The following is a 21563-nucleotide window of genomic DNA, read 5'->3' as shown; positions in this document are numbered from 1 at the left end:
AAAAAAAAAAACTTACTGACTATAAATGTGCACTGTATGCAGTTCCCTTCGCCATATCAGTAAAGATATTTTTACGACCACAGTCCTTACACTGGGCTACATGACTGTGAATGACGCAACATTTCTTGTAGGCTTGTTCAACAGTCCGCACTGGTAAAACAAGAAATGGAGCAACTTCATTTGCTCTGTGGTCACGGAAACGTCCAAACATGACAGCCTGTTTCTGGCATTCTGTCACATCTCCATGTCGACCCACGTTATTGCGCTGATTCTAGACATCCGACTGGCCCATGCATATCACTTCTCTGCCATAACTTAAATCAGATTTAGTTTGCAGACAATCGGGATTTAGCGACTAATGGTTAAAAAAATCGATCGGACATGGAACTAAAATTTTTGACATAAGGAAACACAAATTTTGAATCATTAGGTAGGTATTTCCCAACAACAAATTATGAAGAAAGTTGGTGCACTTATACAGCTGTAGTCAAACGTGGTGTTCTGGTCATCAAAGTAATTAAATTGAGACTAGTAATTAAAAAAATAGACGCTTTAGAGCAGGTCATCAAAGTACTAATTGGGGTGACATGAAAGTCAAGGTCAGTCAGTGGGCAGACACACGTGTGGGACATTTTTCATTAGATTCACCAGATCAATAACAACAAAATAAATGGAATTCGCGCTTTACTTTAGCCTCGTAGAGTTTCGCGGTAGCTTGATACTAGCGACCGTGCTAAATTTCAGGTAAAATCTTTTATTAGCCGTAGCTAAACATTTGCGGACCTGGGTTCATATGAACTTTTTTCTTTAGTTTCACTTGTAGAATAACATATTAAAATATTTGCGTATCATCGTGGATCACCCTATATATAGGGTATTTTGTGTATTTTCTATTAACGAAATCAGGGGTAAAGTGGCACTAAATATGCAAATATTCTTGTACAGTTTGAAGCAGACGATATGCTGTTAATTAAAACATCTATGTAACGAAAAATGTTAGCCATCTGAAGATGGGCATGGTAGCTCGAAACCAGTTATTGCAGTAAAATAAAACATTCAAGAAGTATCTGTGTGTGGTTGCTTCATTCACCAACTACAATTAAGATAGCCACGTTGGTACGTATTTCCTGTCCTTTTCTTTGCAGCTGAGACCTGGACTACGACCAAGACGACGGGCACGCGACTCAAAGCATATGATATGTGTATGTTACACGAGAATGCTAGAAACGCCATTGGTAGATAAAATTAGTAATGGCGACATTTCCCTCAAAATGAAGAAAGAAAACAATGACCCAAACACAACGACATGCAAAAAAACTACAATATTTCTCCTATGTAATGTGGAATGGAAGGAGGTATAAGTTGCTGCAGAAAATACTTCAAGGAAAGATACAAGGTAAGAGAGGACGAGGGACAAGAAGAATCTTTTGCTTCGAAAACAAAGACATGGACTCGAACAAAGCTTTTTTTTTTTTTGGACTAGCAGAAGTGATATAGCTGTGATCGTCACGAACATCCGGAACGGATAGGCAGCAGAAGAAGAAAAGGAAGGAAGGCTTACGCGAAGCGAATCATGACACCCCTAAAAACTTGTCCATTTGGCGATATCGGGACATCTGAATATATTACTGTCCATTATTTAGTTTTGGACAGTTAGCCAGTTTTGTCTTTCTGGAGATTTCACCAGAGATTGGAAGGAACCGGCACGAGATTGTATATTGACTGTTTGCGACTTACTTTTTCCAGTCCAATGACCTGATCTCGGCATCATTCGGTATGCGACTGGATTGCTGGAAGGTATTTATAACAGGTGCTTGAACAGTGATAACTTTTTGCTCCGTCTCACGAGTCCGAACGACGCCGATGACAGTTATTAAGATATTTGCACAGATTTATCAGTGCCTGAAATTGCCCCGATCCCTGAATAACCAGCTGTTTTAAACGTCGCATAATTATCATCGCTCATTGAGCATTGCTGGGATAGAGTCTATTCGTTTAGCGAACCCGCGAGAGACTTCGCAAGAATGCGTGGCAACGAGGAGAAGAACCAAAAGAACATTTCATAGCGTTGCTAACGGTTCCGTCATGCTCGTTGGCAACGGATGAACACGTTGCACGAGTTCGTGCAAGGCAAGTGCCATTAATTCACATCGTCCTGGAAGCGAAAAGAAAAGATGGTCTGCGACCTCTTGTTCTTCAGGAGACAAAAAGGAGTTTTCCGGAAGTGCTGTCTGTACAGATATTTTCGAATCCAACCGTGGTTGAATTTCAATCTGGCTATTACAGGAGACAGAATGTGCATGGTAGTTTGTAGATTGGGAAATTATAGGGGGAACTTTTGCATAGCTTCAGCTGACTGGGGGCCCATAGTCGGGACAAATTTTCTGAATAGTGACAGTTTGTTGTACTAGCTATCACTGATTAGGTTAACACCACTATTGCGAAGTTCCGAACATGTGACCATTTTCAGTAGGTTGTATAGTAAAAAACTATAAACCATTAAATATATATACTTAGGTTATAGTCGAATTGTTCTTTGAGTCATACAGTAGAAAAGCACAACACGCTGGCAGCACAATTTCAGACATGAGACTAAAGATAACTTCACTGGAAACTTAAACATAGGCAAAGTCTCAGAGATAAACAAAAATAAAAGTAATTAAAAATTCCCCTTAGCGTTCAACGAATACGTAAGTAAAATTCTAGCTACCAGCTTGATAGAAATCATAAGAAGTTCAATCAGCAAACGGATCGAAGCCTTCCGTCCAGACACTATGTAACAACAATGGCTCTCAAACTGAAAATGGCACAGAAAAGCCGAAATACTAAACGTCTTTCTCCGAAACTGTTTAACAGAGGAAAACCACACTGTAGTCTCTTCTTTAAATCGTCGCACGAACAACAAAATAACAGATATCGAAACAAATGTCTAAGGGATAGAAAAGCAACTGAAGTCTCTCAACAGAGGAAAGGTCAATGGACTTGATGTAATACCAATACAATTTTACACAGAGTATGCGAATGGACTTGACCCTGTTCTAGCAGCAGTGTGTCGTAAAGTCTCTTGAGTAGCGACGTGTTGCCAATGATAGGAAAAGAACACAGGTAACATGCGTTTTCAGGAAGCATCGTCGAGCACACACGTAAAACTATAGGCCTATATCTCTGACGTGGGACTTTTGTGGACTTTTGAAATATATTTTCTGCTCGTGTATTATGATATTTCTCCAGAGGGAAAATCACCTCCATAAGAATCAAAACGAGTTCCAAAAACAACGATCGTGTGAAACCCAGCTCGCTCTGTTCGTCCAAGAGACTCAGGAAGGAGCAGATACAGGCACGCAGGTAGATCCCGTGTTCCTTGACTTCCGAAAGGCGTTCGATACAGTTCCGCACTACCGCCAAATGAAAGTAAATACGATCGTATGGAATATCAGACCAAGTGTGTGAATGGATTGAAGTGTTTCTGCCTGCCGTTGTGGCCCAGCGGTTCTAGACGCTTCAGTCCGGAACCGCGCTGCTGCTACGGTCGCAGGTACGAATCCTGCCTCGGGCATGGATGTGTGTGATGTCCTTAGGTTAGTCAGGTTTAAGTAGTTCTAAGTTCTAGGGGACTGATGACCTCAAATGTTGAGTCCCATAGTGCTCAGAGCCATTTGAACAATTTTTTAGAAGTCTCCAGCGTAAAAATAACTTCGGGTGTGCTCCTAGGGAGTGTTGTAGGACCACATATTTCACAATATACAGGGTGACTCGCCTAAAACATGCACCGGAAATATTGCGGAAATGGAAAGTGCTATCGATGTGCGGTTTTCACAAAATGCATTGCTAGTCAGGAGCTCGACTTATATTCAGTAAACAGATTGTAATAAAATTTAGAAAGTGTTTCTTTTTTCTGCAAACGGACCCTTTCAAAATGGAACAATGCCTAATAACATTACCATACCAAAAGTAGGGCAAATTATAGTGCTAGTGGTGTTCGTTGCAGGACTCTAGTGCCCATCGTTAACGAGGTATCTTATTTTGAAGAGTATCCACTTCGACACTTGTACAATACCTTTGGTAGCACACCCTAACGAACAACACAAGCGCATGCAGTAGTTATGTGGATTCAGACCAGTAACGAGAAAGTTCATCACACGATGTGCCCAAAATGACAGCCAACATCGGCAATACACGCTTCTATTCTGGTACGTAACGACTACTGCACACTTTCTAGCATCTCGGACGAGATGTCCTAGCAGGCTGCAGTAATACGCCGTTGCATAGCAGACAATGAGATTCCAGCCGAACACGTGCCTGAAGACGTCGCAGACAGCGGTGAAATATCAACCCGATTGTCGCTCACCATACGACCCGACAATCAGAACTGAAGGTTATGGATGCCATTTTTCTTTTTATACCAGGACCCCTTCTGTTGCCACGCACGTCACCCTCATAGCACAGCGACACTTCGACGATGTTCAAAGCTCCGTTTTGTTGCCCTTCATGACAAACCAGTCTGGGCGTACATTTCAGCAACATAATGCCCGCTCGCACACGACGAAAGTTTCTACTGCTTTTCTACGCACTTGTCAGACCTTCATTGTCCAGCAAAGGTCGGCAGATCTCTCCGCAATTGAGGGCCCTTGAACCAGCTCGGGATTTTGACGATCTAAAGTGCCAATTGGACAGAATTTAGCACGATATCCCTCACCAGGACATCCAACAACTCTATCAATAAATGTCAAGCCGAATAATTTCTTGCGCAACGGCCAGAGGTGGATCAGCGCGTTATTGACATTTTCATTGTGAAGCTCTTGCTCGTGAACGAATCATCAAATTTTTCTGAAACTGTAATCGTTTGTTTTTCTGTACATGTAAATGACCTAGCAGATAACGTTGAAAGAATGTTCCATGATGCTTTGCGGGGATGATACTGTCGTGCGTAGAGAAGTAGCGACGCTAGAAAACTGTGGCGAAATCCAGGAAGATCCACATAGGTGCGACGCTTAGTGCAGGGTAACAAATAGGATATGGACAGAAAGACCCTTTATTGTAGGATTACAAAATCACTGGAAGTAATTACTTGCATAAAATATCTAGAATTGAGGGTGCGGAGTGAAACGACCACATAAAATTGTGTATGCTACACATGCTGTGCTGTGGGACGATTGGTATGACTGCAAATGAACACACTTCGTAGGCCGCGATCGCAGTTTTGACACATCTGTTTACCCAAGATGATCGTTTTCAACAGTCTTATGCTGCCATTATCTCATCTGATGTTGGCCAGACGGCAAGAACATTTTTTCACCCGCTTCCGAAAACCTCAATTGTATAGAACAGAAATGCCTTTGATGACAATCTTCGCACATCTAAGCATAGAGTAGAAGACATACGCCCAAGTAAGAAAATTCTTCATAAAGCCCACAAATGTAAAAAGCTTGATATCCTGAAAAACATACAAAATTACATAAATAAAAAGAGATACGCAGATTACCTTCTGAATGTTCGATAAGAGTCAGCTGACAATAATTTCTGTAGCATCTTTTACGTTGGCCTGTAAGTCTGGGTAGCCCAGAGGAAGAGACTGCAAGATACTAAGTTGGTTTGTTTACAAATAAAGTATGCATGTAATGACACTTAAGTGTTTATAGTAAAACAGCTTGTAGATACTATGTCAGTACCCCAAACCTGATACGTAAAATATTCCACATGTAATAGTCACACTGTATGACGAATATACACTTTGCGCCCAACACTTAGCGGGTATCTCATATGGCAGTGATTTAGTGTTTCATCGTCTGCTGCATTAATTTCAAGTCTGGTTATTATATACCCTTAGGGGCTGCATTTATACCACATTCCGTCTTATCCCTTAGCCACGATACTAATTGTGAGCCTCGGTCTCAGCCCAACTATTTGGTTCTTGTAATTGCCATTTGCTTAAATGGCACCATTTACAGCAGTTGATGACACACAGCGTGGATTTCAGTTATCCTCTGCGCGCTGTATAACGTATTCGATGACGCACTTTTACGAGCCATTCACGCCATAGAGTAGAAGACATGCGCCCAAGTATGAAAATTCTTCATAAAGCCCACAAATGTAAAAAGCTTGATATCCTGAAAATCATACAAAATTACAGAAATAAAAAGAGATACGCAGATTACCTTCTGAATGCTCGATAAGAGTCAGCTGACAATAATTTTTGTAGCATCTTTTATGTTGGCTTGTAAGTCTGGATAGCCCAGAGGAAGAGAGAATTTTGTTATAATCATCTACAATATATTTTATGATATTAATAATTTCGACTGATTCTGAAGTAGACACATCGCCCACAGTGAGGCGTGCATCCTCATCTGTTTTAGATGACTTTCGAACTATGTTAAGCGCTGCGTGCTTTTCGCACACGCTTCCCCCTATCTCCATGGGTGATACTTCGTCGACCCCTTCAGATCTGGCCGATTTGGTATTCACGCTCGCATCAGTGTGATTTTCTTTCTACGTCACATTATTTTCTTAATTAAAGATACAGGGTCAATAAAATTTTTTATAGTTGCTGTTGTTTTCGCACTGTTAATAAGCACCTATTGTGTAATTACTACAGATTTTACACGTAATATAATCCCACAGTAATTTTAGATGTATGGCCAGGTTGCATCTCTAATTGTTATATCTGGCACTGCGAAAAATCCTCCATTCTTTCACTGCACCGCTATTCACTGCTTAGCCCCTGCGGGTTTGGGGATTAGAATAGACCCGAGGTATTCCTGCCTGCCACACGAGGCGAAAAAAGGGACCTCCTTACTTTTCAGCCTGATAAGTTATGCTCCCCTTCTAGGGGTTTGACCTCCCACTTTGTCCGCAGCTCGTGGTCGTGCGGTAGCGTTCTCGCTTCCCGCGCCCGGGTTCCCGGGTTCGATTCCCGGCAGGGTCGGGGATTTTCTCTGCCTCGTGATGACTGGGTGTTGTGTGCTGTCCTTAGGTTAGTTCGATTTAAGTAGTTCTAAGTTCTAGGGCACTGATGACCATAGATGTTAGGTCCCATAGTACTCAGAGCAATTTGAGCCATTTGACCTCCCACTGATGACCTCAACAGTCCCATAGTGCTCATAGCTATTTGAACCTTATGTGGAGCACCATATATCCCGAAGCAAGATTCGAACCTGCGACATCAGCGGTCGCGCGGTTCCAATCTGAAGCGCCTAGAACCGCTCAGCCACACCAGCCGTCACCTGCCCTGGAGCTTAGTATACGTTACGGCAGTGTATTTTTCCTCGCCTTACCGCTGCTGTCTGGTAAGGCGTGTAGTTTCTTGATTTATGGGCCGGGTTGTGTGTGTGTGTGAGTGGTTTTTTTTCCTACTCTGGTAGCAGTGGTCCCTTTCCGCTTCCGGATGCTCCAAACAATGGAGTCTGAAACCGTAGTGCTGGCCGCCGGTTCCGGCTTGAGTGTGTCACTCCATCGTTGCATTGGTCATCGGACGTCAGGTAGATTCGGCAAATGATTGTTGATCATTTGTTTAAGCTGCCACTTGTGTGAGTTACCGTCGCCGGCATCTCGTGGTCGTGCGGTAGCGTTCTCGCTTCCCACGCCCGGGTTCCTGGGTTCGATTCAAGGCGGGGTCAGGGACTTCCTCTGCCTCGTGATGGCTGGGTGTTGTGTGATGTCCTTAGGTTAGTTAGGTTTAAGTCGTTCTAAGTTCTAGGGGAATGATGACCATAGACGTTAAGTCCCATAGTGCTCAGAGCCATTTGAACCATCTTTTTTTTTTTTTTTTTTGAGTTACCGTCTCATGAAGTGAATGCAACTGTTGGCTGCCTGTCTCATCGCTTGCGAAATCTCAAAGGACCTTCCCAGGTCGATCCTTGGAGCAACGTCTGCGCCTCCCCCCCCCCTCCCACCCCCATCCCCTTCTTCTTGGTTTGGCCAGATTTGACGATCTTTTTTTTTAAAATTTAATAACTGAAATTTCAAGTTTGAAGATGTTTAACTGGTTCTTAGAGGATTGTTAGTCAGTCATGAAACAGTTTTTAAATTATTAATATTGGAGCCTTCCGCCGAGAAGTAGTTTAAATTTGTTGTCATTAAGGCATTCAGCCTGGGTTGTTACTTGCCTTAAAAATTTTAATTGGACAATTCTATTCTAGCATTGAGATTTTGATGATTGTTCTTTTAAAAATAATTAAATAACTGTAATTGCAAGTTGAAGTAGTTTAACTGGTTCTTAAGATTGCTATACAGGCTTTCAGCCATGAAACAGTTTTAAATTATCACTATTGGGCCTTTAGCTGAGAAATACTTTTGAATTTGTTGTCATTAAGGCCTTCAGCAGTGGAACACTTCTTAATTTATTGTCACCTTTTATTATTGTTGCTTCCAAATAAAGAGGATACCTGTATGACTGAAAAATAAACTAACCAACAGCAATTGACTATGGCCTCGTCCACAATCGTAACCCAATCCTGTCTTCCTTGGTACCAGGTCTCAGACTGGGCCGTCAAAAATGAGAAATGGGCCTGTATTGATTCAGACAGGATCCTCAGCCCAATCCCAGACGTTTCTCGTCTGTGACAAGCTGGGTGATATTCCCATTTCCGTCACCCCCCATAAGAGCCTCAACAGTGTCCAGGATATTATTTTCCATTGCTACCTTCTCTTGCAGTCCGACGACTAATTACGCTCCAGTTTAGAATGGTGGGGTGCTCTCTGCACCCAGAGCATATATAGGGGACCAAAAGATAAATAGGTGCCTTCATCTTGGCATTTGAGGGTGATGCGGTACCTGAAAAGGTCAGTGTGATGGTATACTGATGTGATGTGAAACTGTATGTCCCTCCCCCTATTTGGTGCTTTAAGTGCTGGAAATTTGGGAACATGTCTTGCATATGCAGTTCCAGGGCCACATGTAGAGACTGCGGACGTCCGTAGTGGAACTGCGGTGGTGTTTTTCCCCACCTGGCTAGGTTATGACAACTTTTAAGCGTTACACCTGCTTTTTGAGTTGCCCTTGAGGAAACTTTGTTACCAGCAATGCGGACCCCTGACCTCCATAGCTATTGGAGTATTACTAAAATCATATTTACTGTAACACTATGTCAGGTTCAGTCTGTATGTATTTCTTTACCTGTCTACATAGCGCCCCTCTGCCCTTCCAAACACATTTAGAAGCCATGGCTGTCAGAGTGATGAAAACGTAGGAAATTACCATCTGAAACTTCTACCTTCCTCTAGATGGTGAAATACCATGCCCTGTATTGGCTGCGCTAATTTCCCAACTCTCCCAAATTTTTTACTTCTTGATGATTTTAACATTATTAACCCTTGGTATGGTGGAACCAACATTATTGGACTGGTAAATATGTCGAGAATCTATTAACTCAACTCGACAAGTGGCCCCACTCATTTCAGTGGGGTGCATGGCACCCACTCGGCCACAGATCTCTTGCATCTGCAGTCGTGGCGTTCTACCGTCCATCCGCTGGAGAGCTCACGACGACTTGTGTAGTAGTGACTACTTTCCGCTCTTCCTGTCCCTCCCTCAACGTCACTCCCCTGGACTTGTGCCCAGATGGGCTCTTACCAAGGCTGACTGGGACACTTTCATATCCACTACCACTGTTGAGTCTCCACTGAATGGAAAAAGTGATAAGTTGATCCAGACCATTGTTGCCGCAGCTGAATTGGCAGTTCCTTCTTCCTCAGGTTGCCTCCAGAGAAGGACAGTGCCTTGGTGGTCGCCAGAAATCACTGCAGCCATTAGACACTGCAGGCGCCCCCTCCAACATCGTAAGCAGCACCCTTACCTGGAGCACCTCATTGCCTCCAATTGCCTCCAACTCGCTCCATGCCTATGTCCATCGACCCATCAAATGTCTGAAGCAAGAGTGTTTGGGACAATACATCTCCACCATCGGAGCACAAACCTCTCCTTCCCAGGTTTGCACCAAGTTCAGACGCTTTTATGTATATCAGACCCCTGCAGGTATACCTGTAATTTCGACAAATGGAGCTGTATATACTGACCCAGATGTAATCAAAGAGCGTCTTGACGACCACTATGCTCGCATCTCTGCTTCTGAGAATTACTGCCCCGCCTTTCGTCTTTTAAAACAGGTGGTGGAACGACAACACCTATCTTTCATTCCACACCACGCTGAGCTGTATAATGGTCCATTCAATGAGTGATGATTTCTCAGTGCCCTTGCCGATTGTCCTGACACATTCCATGGCCCAGTCGGCATCCATCACCAGATGATTAAATATCCGTCAGCGGATTACCAGCGTCACCTCCTTGCCACCTTCAAGCGCATTAGGAGTGATGGAGAATTACCGTCACCTTGGCGAGAAAATGTAATTGTTCCAGAGCTAAAACGTGGTAAGAACCCGCTAAATGTGGATAGCAATCGTCGTATCAGCCTCACCAACGTTCTGTGCGACCTGCTTGAATGTATGGTTTGCCAGCGGTTGAGTTGGCTCTTTGAGTGTTGGGGCCTTCTGGCTCTGACCCAAGGCGTTTTTCGGCATGGTCGCTCCACCATGGACAACTTAGTATACCTGTATACTTGTAATCTGCCATCGGAACGGCCTTTTCCGGCCATCAACACCTTACTGACGTCTTATTTGACCTGACGAAAGCCTACAATACCACTTGGGGACACCACATCGTTACAACCCTGCTTGAGTGGGATCACCAGGGCCTACTCTTGATTTTTATATGGGACTTTCTGTCGCATCACACATTCATAGTTCGAATCAGTGCTTCGCACGGTTCGTCCCATACCCAAGAGAATGGGATCCTGCAGGGCTCTGTACTGAGTATCTAACTCTTTTTAGTGGCCATTAATGGTCTTGAAGCAGCTCTGGGGTATTCAGTATCCTCCTTCCTATATGCTGACAATTTTTTTATTTCCTTTTGCTCCTCTTCTATTGGTGTGGCTGAACTTTGACTGCAGGGAGTCATTTGAAAGGTAAAGTCATAGGTCCTCACCCATGGCTTTCAGTTTTCAGCTGTCAAGACTTGCGTCATGCCCTTCTGTCATCATTGTAATATCCACTCGCATTCAGAGCTTTTATCTCGGTGGCCAACTGCTTAATTGAGTCGAGACTTATTATTTATTACGACTCGCCTTCGACGCCCACTTTAATTGTCTTCCCTGTCTTCGTCAAGTTAAGGAAAATTTGTAGTGGCATCTTAGTTACACTGTTACACTGTTGCAGCTGTACAAAGCCATTGTGCAGTCCCATCTTGTATATGGAGCCTGGCATATCGTTTAGCATCACCCTCATTATTTTATGTGTTTCTGACGGGAGCTTTCCAAATGAACCCAGCGAACAGTCTCCTATGGAAGTTGGGGTTTCTCCACTGCGGATCAGGTGACAGGTGCTTGTAAATTATACAGCACACATTCACAACTTACCCCCACATACCAGTTACCTTCTCTTTTTCCCTAATATGTTGATCCATCTCCTGCAACAGTGGCTCCGATAGGGATTCCAGTTGCAGCCCATCTCCAGTCCCTTCTCACTAAATTTGAGGCTTGTCCTCTACCATCTTTCCTGCTCTTCCATTCACGTACACCTTCATGGTCCACACCTTGTCCACAGCATTGTCTGGACCTATTGCAAAGGCCCAAAAGGCTCAGTTCCACATGAGGTCCTCCACCGGCAAATTCGGCGAGTTCCAGGGCTCAGAAATCGTCTACAACGATGAATCGATGTTCAAGTTCGCTACGTTTAAGGCGCACTGTGGACATACTGATCACCACTCCCTGCTGGATGGCTTCAGTGTTTCCACTGCAGAGTTGGTAGCCATCTCTCGCTCTCTTGGGCATATCCACTCCTGCATAGGTGAGATCTTCGTCGTCTGTAGTGACTCCTCGAACAGCCTACAAGCTCCTGACCAGTGCTTCCCTCTCCATCCTTTGGTAATGACTATCCAGAAGTTTCTTTATGCTGTCGAAAACAGTGGACGTTCAGTGTCCTTCATTTGGACTCTAGGAGATTTCGGGATCCCAGGCAACGAGCTTGCTGACAGGCTGGCCAAACAGGCTAGCAGTAAACTGACTCGCTGGAGATCGACACACCCGAAACTGGTCTCCGATCAGAGTTCGCTGTAAAGTTTTTGGGATCTGGGACACTGAATGGCACACCCTCAATACACCAGGTAAAATACACGTTATCAAGGAGCCAACAAACGTGTGGGGGTCATTCATGCGAGCCACATGCGGGCATTCTGTTGTCCTTTGCCAGCTCAGCATAGGCAATATTTGGCTGACTCACGGTCACCTCCTACATTGCGAGGACCCACCTCAGTGTCACTGTAGTTCCCACTTGACGGTGGCCCACATCTTGTCGGACTGCCTATTGTAGCCGCCCTGAGGCGGACTTTTAACCTTCCTGCCACGCTGCCTATGGTGTTAGGAGACAATGCCTCAAAAGCTCATCTAGTTTTACATTTTCTTCTAGAGGGAAGTTTTTATCAGTCTAAGGGTGGGCGTCTGGCCTTCTCTCCCAGGCCTCTACCTTCCCTCTTTTTTAACTCTTCCTCGCTCTTTCGCTGCTGTTTGATCACCTTGATATTCGTCTTTTCCGTTTTTGTATTTCTCTAGCCTTGTGTTTTTCGACTGGAGATTTTAGTGCGTTGCAGAGTGGCTGGATCATCCTTTTTTATTCTTTGCGACCAGCCTGCTCAGACCATCTGCTATGTTATTTTACTAACTTACACCGCTTGTTTTCCTTTTAGAGCACGGTTTCCCCTTTTGGTTTGTTTCTTCCGTTTTCCCTTTTAGTGTGGTTCCCAGATAGTTTTACGGCTTTTTACTTTCCCCGACTCCTTTTGGGGATGGTTTTAACCCCAGACCCTGTTTGGATGAGGAAATAGAGATTGAAGACCCTGTAGTTTGTTCCCTTTACTTTCCAAACCCACAAATCTATTCATTGTTTGTAACCACAGCAGGTGATCATTAAGCATGTACTACAACGCCAGCCAGCGGCGAGATGGGTACCTTCACAGCTGGTCTGCCGACTCTATGGTTAAAACACCGTCAGCAGCGTAGGGCTGTAAGGCAAGCTTGTTGATTTATGTTTAGCGCCATCATGGACGGGGGATACGAGAATTTTATCAACTGTTTGCATTTAATCATGTATGTGCATTTTACCAACTGGATTTTTATCAAGGCATATGTATGTGCGGAGTACCTTGCATGTTTTAATTTCGTGTAATGCAACATGGCAATTTTATAACAAGCTCCATTATGTACATGGAATTTTGTACATTTCGTATAATCCGGGATACAAATTGTAGTTTCCCTCCACCCCCCCCCCCAATATTGTTTTTATGTTTTCTTCTTAGATCAGATAAGGACAACAGCATAAGACTGTTAAAACTAGTACCTTGGAAACATAAAAATTCTACACTGCGATCAAGCCTTTCTAAATGCATTCATTTTCACATAAAATTAATCACGAATAAGGCAGATGCCGGTATGAGATTTACTGGAAGAACCATCACGAAAACAATTCCCCAACAAAGAAGGTAGTTTACAAAACATTCGTTCGATCAGTACTAGAATACTGCTCGTCAGTATAGGATCCCTACCAGATACAACTGATTGAGGAAATAGAGGAAATGGGAAAAAGAGCATCACGTTTCGCTATAGGTTCAATTAGTAAGCGCGAAAGCACCACAAATGTGCTCAGTCAGCTCCAGTGGCATACTCTACAAGAGAGTCGTTCCGCATCATGTTACAGTCCACTGTTAAATTTCTTAGAACGTACGTCCCCTGAAGAATCAATCAATATCTTTCTTCCTCCAACGTATACCTCGTGAAAAGAACATGAAGATAAAACTAGGGAGGTTTGAGTCCACACGAAGACCTACCAGCAAACTTTCTTCCCGCGAACCATACGCGGCTGGAACATGATAAGGGATAAGTAACACAGCTACTCAAACTAACCTCCGCCTCACATCCTAAGGCGGCTTGCGGAGAATAGATGTAGATGTAGATTATGTGTAGCAACTCCACGCGGCCGGACAAACGAAAATTGGTATAGAGGTCAAAGTGCAAATTAGTTCTGTGTGCAAAATACAACGATATTTTAGTCTAAACAGTTACACTTAGTGTGGCAAATCATCATTCAGAAAAAAATATCGCACAGTACATAAATAAGAACCGAAACAAACAATAGAACCCAATCTTCTTTCCTACCTTTCTTGTCTCTTGATCAGGGGCTTACTTTATTCCACCTGTCACCGGAACCATACTCTGTAATACGTTCCTAACTTCGTTGCAAGTCTTCTATAGTGCCTCTAAACGGTACTAAACGATACTTGGAATCTCAGAAATGAGGATGGGTGGAATTGATTGGAATGACAATATTTGCGAAGCTTCTGTGATACGGGATTCTCAATTTTCTGTTATCCAAGGATTGGAAGGCTTGTTGGAAGTTAGTAGGCGGTTGTCCTGAGGCGCCAAAGGGCACAAACGGTCTGGTCCAGTGGTCGGGTCAGGAGTTTACTGAGTACAGTCTGTTAGCAACAAGGCTCTAAGTAGTAGTTAAAGAACACGTCCTGCGAAGCTGCCGGTCCTAATTATAACAGTTTGAGGTAGACATTATTGAAGTCAATAATATGCTTTCTTTTTTATTGTTTCGTGTTCTGAGAATTTCGTAGAAATTACAATTTGGTGTGGGTATTAACCTTATCAGCATGCCTCGCTGATCCCGTCTACGACATGAGGGAACATTGTTATTCTACGTAGAAGAAAACAATATTTCGCATAGTTAATCCACAACTGAAATTACTTTCCCTTGGTTCGATACAATGAAGTACCTAATAATAATTGTCAGTCTGAATGCGACGTATAGCCCTCCCAAAGTTATTTATGGCATTAGCAATAGCTCCTAGGAAATGTTCTATGCAAACTAATTAGAGATTAATGGAACATACAACTGGATGAAAGTGGAGTCAGTTCGTGCATAGAACAATTTTATAAACTTAATAGCTTAACACTTTCTGAGAATGAATATGCAGAATTTGAACACTGTGTCTCTTGAAATTAAGCCACAAATTAAAAAACCATTGCTAGCTTGGGTGGCCGAGCGGTTCTAGGGGCTACAGTCTGGAACTGCTCGACTGCTATGGTCGTAGGTTAGAATCCTGCCTCTGGCATGGATGTTGATGATGTCCTTAGGTTAGTTAGGTTTAAGTAGTTCTAAGTTCTAGGGGGCTGATGACCTCAGAAGTTAAGTCCCATAGTGCTCAGAGCCATTTGAACCATTTTGAACCAAAACGGGCTTTGATGAATCCATTGGTTTTGACAGTCCTTTCCAAGAATTTTACTCCTTTTGTCAGTCCATGCACAGATGTATACGCTCTTTTCAGCTGTCACTCCGTGATATTTCGCCAGTCAACACTAAATGTTATTTAACGACTGAATGGAGAGAGGTTCTGGTCCTCTTTGAACATATGAGACCGCATTCAGCATTCCTGTCAGGTGAATGGGTTACACCGCATCATTTTATGGCAGAGAAAATAACTGATCGTCTAGAGAGGAAATATCTGTTATCAGAAAGATCTTGTGAATATGAGACTTTCGGGATGCAAATGGTACAAGTTAGAAGGTATTAAAATCAAATATCGCTAAATATATTGTCAAGTATGACATTTTGTCCACACTTTAGTGAAAAATTCATACTTCAACTGTTACCTGCCAAGTCTCCTCAATTTTTAAGGGCACTGAACGATGCGTTAATGGTTCGGGTGATAGGTGAAGTAAAGTAAGCCACTGATCAAGAGAGAAGAAAGGTAGGAAAGAAGATTGGGTTCTATTGTTTGTTTCGGTTCTTATTTATGTACTGTTGAATATCGTGTTGTGACTTGAAAGTGAATAATGCAGATCTTCTCTCGTTTCAGATGATACAGATTGTGTGGTTAACTCAGCTAGCGTTGAATCTGATCGCGGGAATAAAAGTATAAAAAAAATTTCATTTATGTCAGTCCTATAGTTATTATTTAAAATTACTATTTTAAAATTACCGCTAATTATTCTTCCCTCAGAACTTCTTCCATTCCATCTATGTGTTCATTTGTTTCCTAATGACTGTATAAAATGAAAGTTATAGCATTTTATAGAAAAGCTCAGATGTTACAAATAATTCTTCTGCAGTGAAATGACGTATGTAAATATATTAACATTTTATCCGTTCGATATGGTACCTACGTAAAGGATTTTTAAATTACCGCTACTAGTCAAAATGGCTTCAAATTCTTTTGGTATCTCGGTATCTGTGTCTAACGTTTAAGAACTGCTTCTTTACAATTTCTTTTTCATTTGAGACATAAACATAAAGAAATAGGAATGGAATTTTCTTTCGAAGCTATGTAGCTAAGAAAGGTAAAGATCGGCTACTGCTGATACTTACTGAATGTTAGACAAGTCTCTGCGTTGGGCTGCATTTATTTACTAGAATGACGAAGGAAAGATATTTTGGAGCTAAAGTATTTTATTTCTCTGAACAGCTACATTTCCTTCGAGAAGCAGCCATCTGTATCACACACTCGTCACTCACAACTTGTTCAAGCAGACGAACACGGAGAATATGACGGTGAATTTTTTGATTGTTTTAAGCTTGTCGAAAAATAACATAGAGACTTATAAAACCAATTTTTTACCGTACAATAATGAATACTTGCCATTTTATTGTTAATTATCACTTACGTTTTCCTAAAATGTACTTTTGTTAACTGTGTGTGTATGTCCTTGATTATAACTAGAATAGGTGAACTATACCTTTTTATCCTAAGAATAAAAGAAAACCAAAATTAGGAGAATGTTCGTGATGTGTTACTTACTGTAGTTTTAACTTTGAGGGAAAATTATCCAAAAACAATTTCTTCGAAATTACGCTACTAATAACCTGATAGCTAATATAAATTGAAGGTTCTTGAGGAATCCTGCTAGTAATGTATCGCGGGCATCGAAACAAACTAACACAAACGGATCACGCCGGGGTCTATGAACGTTGCATAAAATTGGAGATTATGGAGTGTCATCCGACCACATGGATTTCGGAAATGTACCAGTCGAAAAGAGAAAATTTTCTGTACTCTGCCGATTCTTTCGAAACAGCGGATTCCACTGGAGGAGCTTAACACTCAGAAACGGATTACCAAGCACAGCATACTATGTGTGGTAGAATTATAGTCTGCAATACGATAACCAATGGTAACTGCAAAATATGAAATGGGATCACTGTTTTGGCAGGGGTGACACCTGGTCCGTGACTGCTGTGGCATCAACTGAAAGAAGCTGTTCTTTTAAAAAGGTCTCAGATGAGACATTTCTTCTAGAAAGTCAAAGAGCAACGTTTTTCACCATTCCCATAAAAGATCTTACAGCGTACGAAGCGGGAAAAGTATCTGTAGAGTATTATTCTCACGGAACGTTACATTCTCATAGTGGAATAATTATATTCTTTTCCGTTCCCTTGCACTCCTATCACTTCCCGAATGTGCACACATTTCAGCTACTGGTATGTTTAAAGTTTACCAACATCAAGATCGCACACGTCACCGCCGAGGAAATGCAGCATTTCTCGGAATTAGGCCACTCTTTTCTTGTTAACAACATCAAGGCGGATTATCTTATCCTTTAGACCTTTAAAATTATTGAAGAAATAACTTCCCAGAAATATGTCAAGTTGGTTTTCTCATATCAATAGTTGTTGTGCAATATTTGTATATTGCATTAAATTTTCTACACCAGTTCCGGCAAATACTTGAAGAAGACAGTTCGATTGGAACAGTTACGATATGAAAGAAAAGGAAAATTTCAGTTCTGTTTACTTGAACGTCGAGATAAGAGGAGTCTGTTAGAATTAGTCAAGGACGTGGAGAGTGAACCCCACCGACAAAATCCCACAGGTTGTTCAGGGACACTTTTTGATTGTGAGGGGCCCGTAGTCTCTGGTGGCTCATTCATCAGTAGTAATGTGTTCATTATTTATTCGGTTTGATGCTTCTGTTGCCTTTATTTCTATGAAAATATTCTCAAAACAGTGAAAATGCACAAATATGAAATCACTAAACCTTAAACATATATTAATACAACAATCCATACAGGTTACACGTGCAATTATTAGGCTGAGTACTGAAAACTTATTACCATTATCAGTAACAATTACCGTGGGTCAGTGGAACGAGTATCTTCCCAAACTACACTCGCAGTGCCTACAGTCGGCATTCACACTGTTACGCATATGTACTACCGGAAACAATTGCGAAACCAAAAAATAATTAATATAGAGTAATGAAATTTCGGGAATACATTTGTGTCAGTAACATATTTAAGTGATTAACATTGCAAGATCACAGGTTAATCTATGCGCAAGGTAAGTCATTGTGAATGTGAAATACTGGTACACTAATAACCGGTGAAACCGTCAGAATGTTGAATGCAATCGTGCTTGCACTGTGTTGTGCAAGTGCTGGGAGTCGATTTCTGGAATGGAGTTCCATGGCTGTTGAACGGGGTAGGTATATACAGGGACTCTTAATTATACTTGTGGATGACGCTCGAGTTGTCGTCCCATGATGATGTCCCATGTGTACAACAGCGGTATGTGGGCGAGCTTTATCCTGTTGGAAAATACCCCCTGGAATGCTGTTCATAAATCTCAGTACAACAGGTCGAATCACCAGATTGCAACAGAAATTGTCAGAGTGAGGGGGATAACCAAGAGAGTGATCCTGTTTTCATACGAATCACACCCCGGACTATAACTCCAGCTATAGATCCAGTGTGTCTAGCACGCAGACATGTTGGTTGCACGCCCTCAGCTGTCCTCCTTCTAACCGACAGACTGCCATCTCTGACACCGAGGCAGAACCAGCTTCCATCGGAAACAAAAAAACAGACCTCCACCCTGCCCTCCAATGAGCTCTCGCATAACGCCTCTGAAGTAGCTAATGACGGTGGTTTGCAGTTAGTGGGATGCACGCTACACGGTATCTGTCTCGAGGCTATCCTAGAAGTCAACGATTTGTAACAGTACGTTGTGTCTCTGTGGTGCCAGTTACTGGTCACATTTATGCTGCAGATGCACTGATGCGCCAGAGCTACACGAGGGACACGATGGTGTTCCCTCTCGGTAGCTCCACGTGGCCCTCCGGGGTCCGGTTTTCTTGTGACCGTACATTCTTTGACCATCGCTGCCAGCAGCCACGCGCAGTGGCTACATTCTTGCCAAGTCTCTCTGCAGCATCGCATAAGGAACATCCGCATTCTCGTAGCCCTATTACACGACCTAGTTCAAACTCAGTGACGTGCTGACAATGGCGTCTTTGTTGCTTTAAAGGCATTATTGACTAATACCAACTCATCACATCCATTCTCAAAGCTAACTGACGCTCACGATAGTTACAGTGTATATTTAAAGCAAACCTGATTTGGATTCCCTTAGTGTCACTCCTAACGCTACTCTTATGCGACTGGCGCGAAACTTGAATAGACAACATCTTTCCGATGTAGAAACACGTCTACCAACTTCCGTTCATTTCGCACAACTCCTTCTTGATACTCCGATATTTTTCGGTACAATACAGGTATAAAAATATTTTAGGTTAAGAAATCATACAAAATGATTCACCGGACGACCACGCGTTTCATATAACGAAATACTCATAAAATACCAACGAACCATTTTGGAAATTTTATGAGTGTTGTTTTGGTTCACTTTATACAAGGAAACATTCGCTCACCTCGCTTCACGGAAAACAGATAATCGTTTCTTTTCATCAGCGAAATAAATATTTCGTGATAGAAATTTGTCACCTTTTTTATCGGGAAGTTCTCCCGATACAGATAACATCCTCTGACGCTATCGTTCAAGAACTACTACCCCACTTGTTTGGAATTTCTGTACGTGTTTGGGTGGTTTTATTTCAGAGCGATACGTAAAAGAAAGCTCTGGGCGGTCAAAGTAAACGCATTTTTCGGGACCGTTTTGTTTATCGTGGAACTTCGAAAGGAATGCAGAAGGCCTCTAAAGCATAGGGTGTGTCCCGTCTGTGTGATCTTCCGCACGGTTACCCTTTCGCTGTGTGCAGGCTTACGGGAAAAGCAACGAGCGACTTTTCGTCTTCATGACTGAAGCTTTGCCTTGCGTAAGTTGATGTACGTGATCCGACTTCGCATCAACGGCAGGACGATACGTTTACCTACCCTCAGGAGATCCGACGTTGAGACTCTGCGGAAAAGAAACACGTAAAGAGTCAATTGTGAACTACTGCTTCTACAGATTTCCCTCGTGTACATTTGTAATGGTGTCACTAGTGTCTTATCCTATTACTGCTACCTGTGTGCGTGTATATGTGTGTGTGTGTGTGTGTGTGTGTGTGTGTGTGTGTGTGTGTGTGTGTGTGTGTGTGGGTGAGTGAGTGGGTGGGTGGGTTTGTTCGTGTGTGTGTGTTATTTCGAGATGGCAGCCTTCTTAGTTAACTTGAACAGTGATAGAAATACAGATTTGAATTTCAGCGAATTTTTTTCCTTTTATTCTTCAGAGACATTGCTGCTGACCTGATCTTTTATTTTCATGGTGTCCCACTGGTCGTTTTCTTTTCTGCGTACGATGTACACTCGATGAAAACGAAGTTATACTGCTTTCCAAGATCTGTGAACTGGTACAGAATTACAGTGTTATAGAAAGGTCCAGTTGCACACTTTTGCACACTGTAGAAACTATTACATGTTCATATCTTTTTCATAATACAACTAGCAAACGTTTTCAGCCTGATCTTCATACCGGAAGATTGTAATACTTAGGAATCCTTCCTTCATAAGGAAGAAAAAGAAGATTAACATTTGACATCTCGTTCACGAAGAGGGCATTATCTAAGGAGAAAATTGGGGAAGTAAGCCAGCCGTGTCTTTTTAAAGAGAACCATTCTAGCATTTCCCTTAAGCTACAATGGGAAATCATGAAAATTCAGTGATTAAAAAACAGACTTACATATGCGAGAACATGGCAGTATGACGTTGTACTTCCTGTGGCCTGGATACACGCACTGATACTTTTGGGAAGGGCGTTACGAAGCAACTGTATCCACTTCTGAGTAAATCTGATCCACAAATGTTGTAAATGGTCTTTGATATTCTGGATGCTGGCACAGGGATGGAATAGGCGCCTGAGCTGGTACCACATACGTTCTGTCGAGTTGAGATCTGTGGATCTCCATGTGCGAGGGTGTTCCTACACACAATGCGGACAGTTAATAGAGACACGTAGCCTACCATGTGCGATCGAGCATTGTCCTGTTGGAAAATCGCAGCATAACACTCTCGCGTGAGAAACAACACATGAGTATGCTCGTGACGCAATCATAGTACCCTCAGTCACTACCGATCTTCACCTGAAGTTCTACCTGAAAGCTCCCGAGACACCACCGCCTTGCCTCTCTAGAAAATGTCACCACCGTGAGAGAAGAGTATGGTCATCTGAGGTAGTCCAGAACAGCGGTTCATTGCTGAAAATATTGTGACGCCGTTTATCAGGAACCCATGCTTCCCGATTATAGC

The sequence above is a fragment of the Schistocerca gregaria genome, chromosome 4, assembly GCF_023897955.1.
Source record: "Schistocerca gregaria isolate iqSchGreg1 chromosome 4, iqSchGreg1.2, whole genome shotgun sequence".
Lineage (NCBI taxonomy): Eukaryota > Metazoa > Arthropoda > Insecta > Orthoptera > Acrididae > Schistocerca > Schistocerca gregaria.
Note: the sequence above shows the minus strand (reverse complement) of the source record.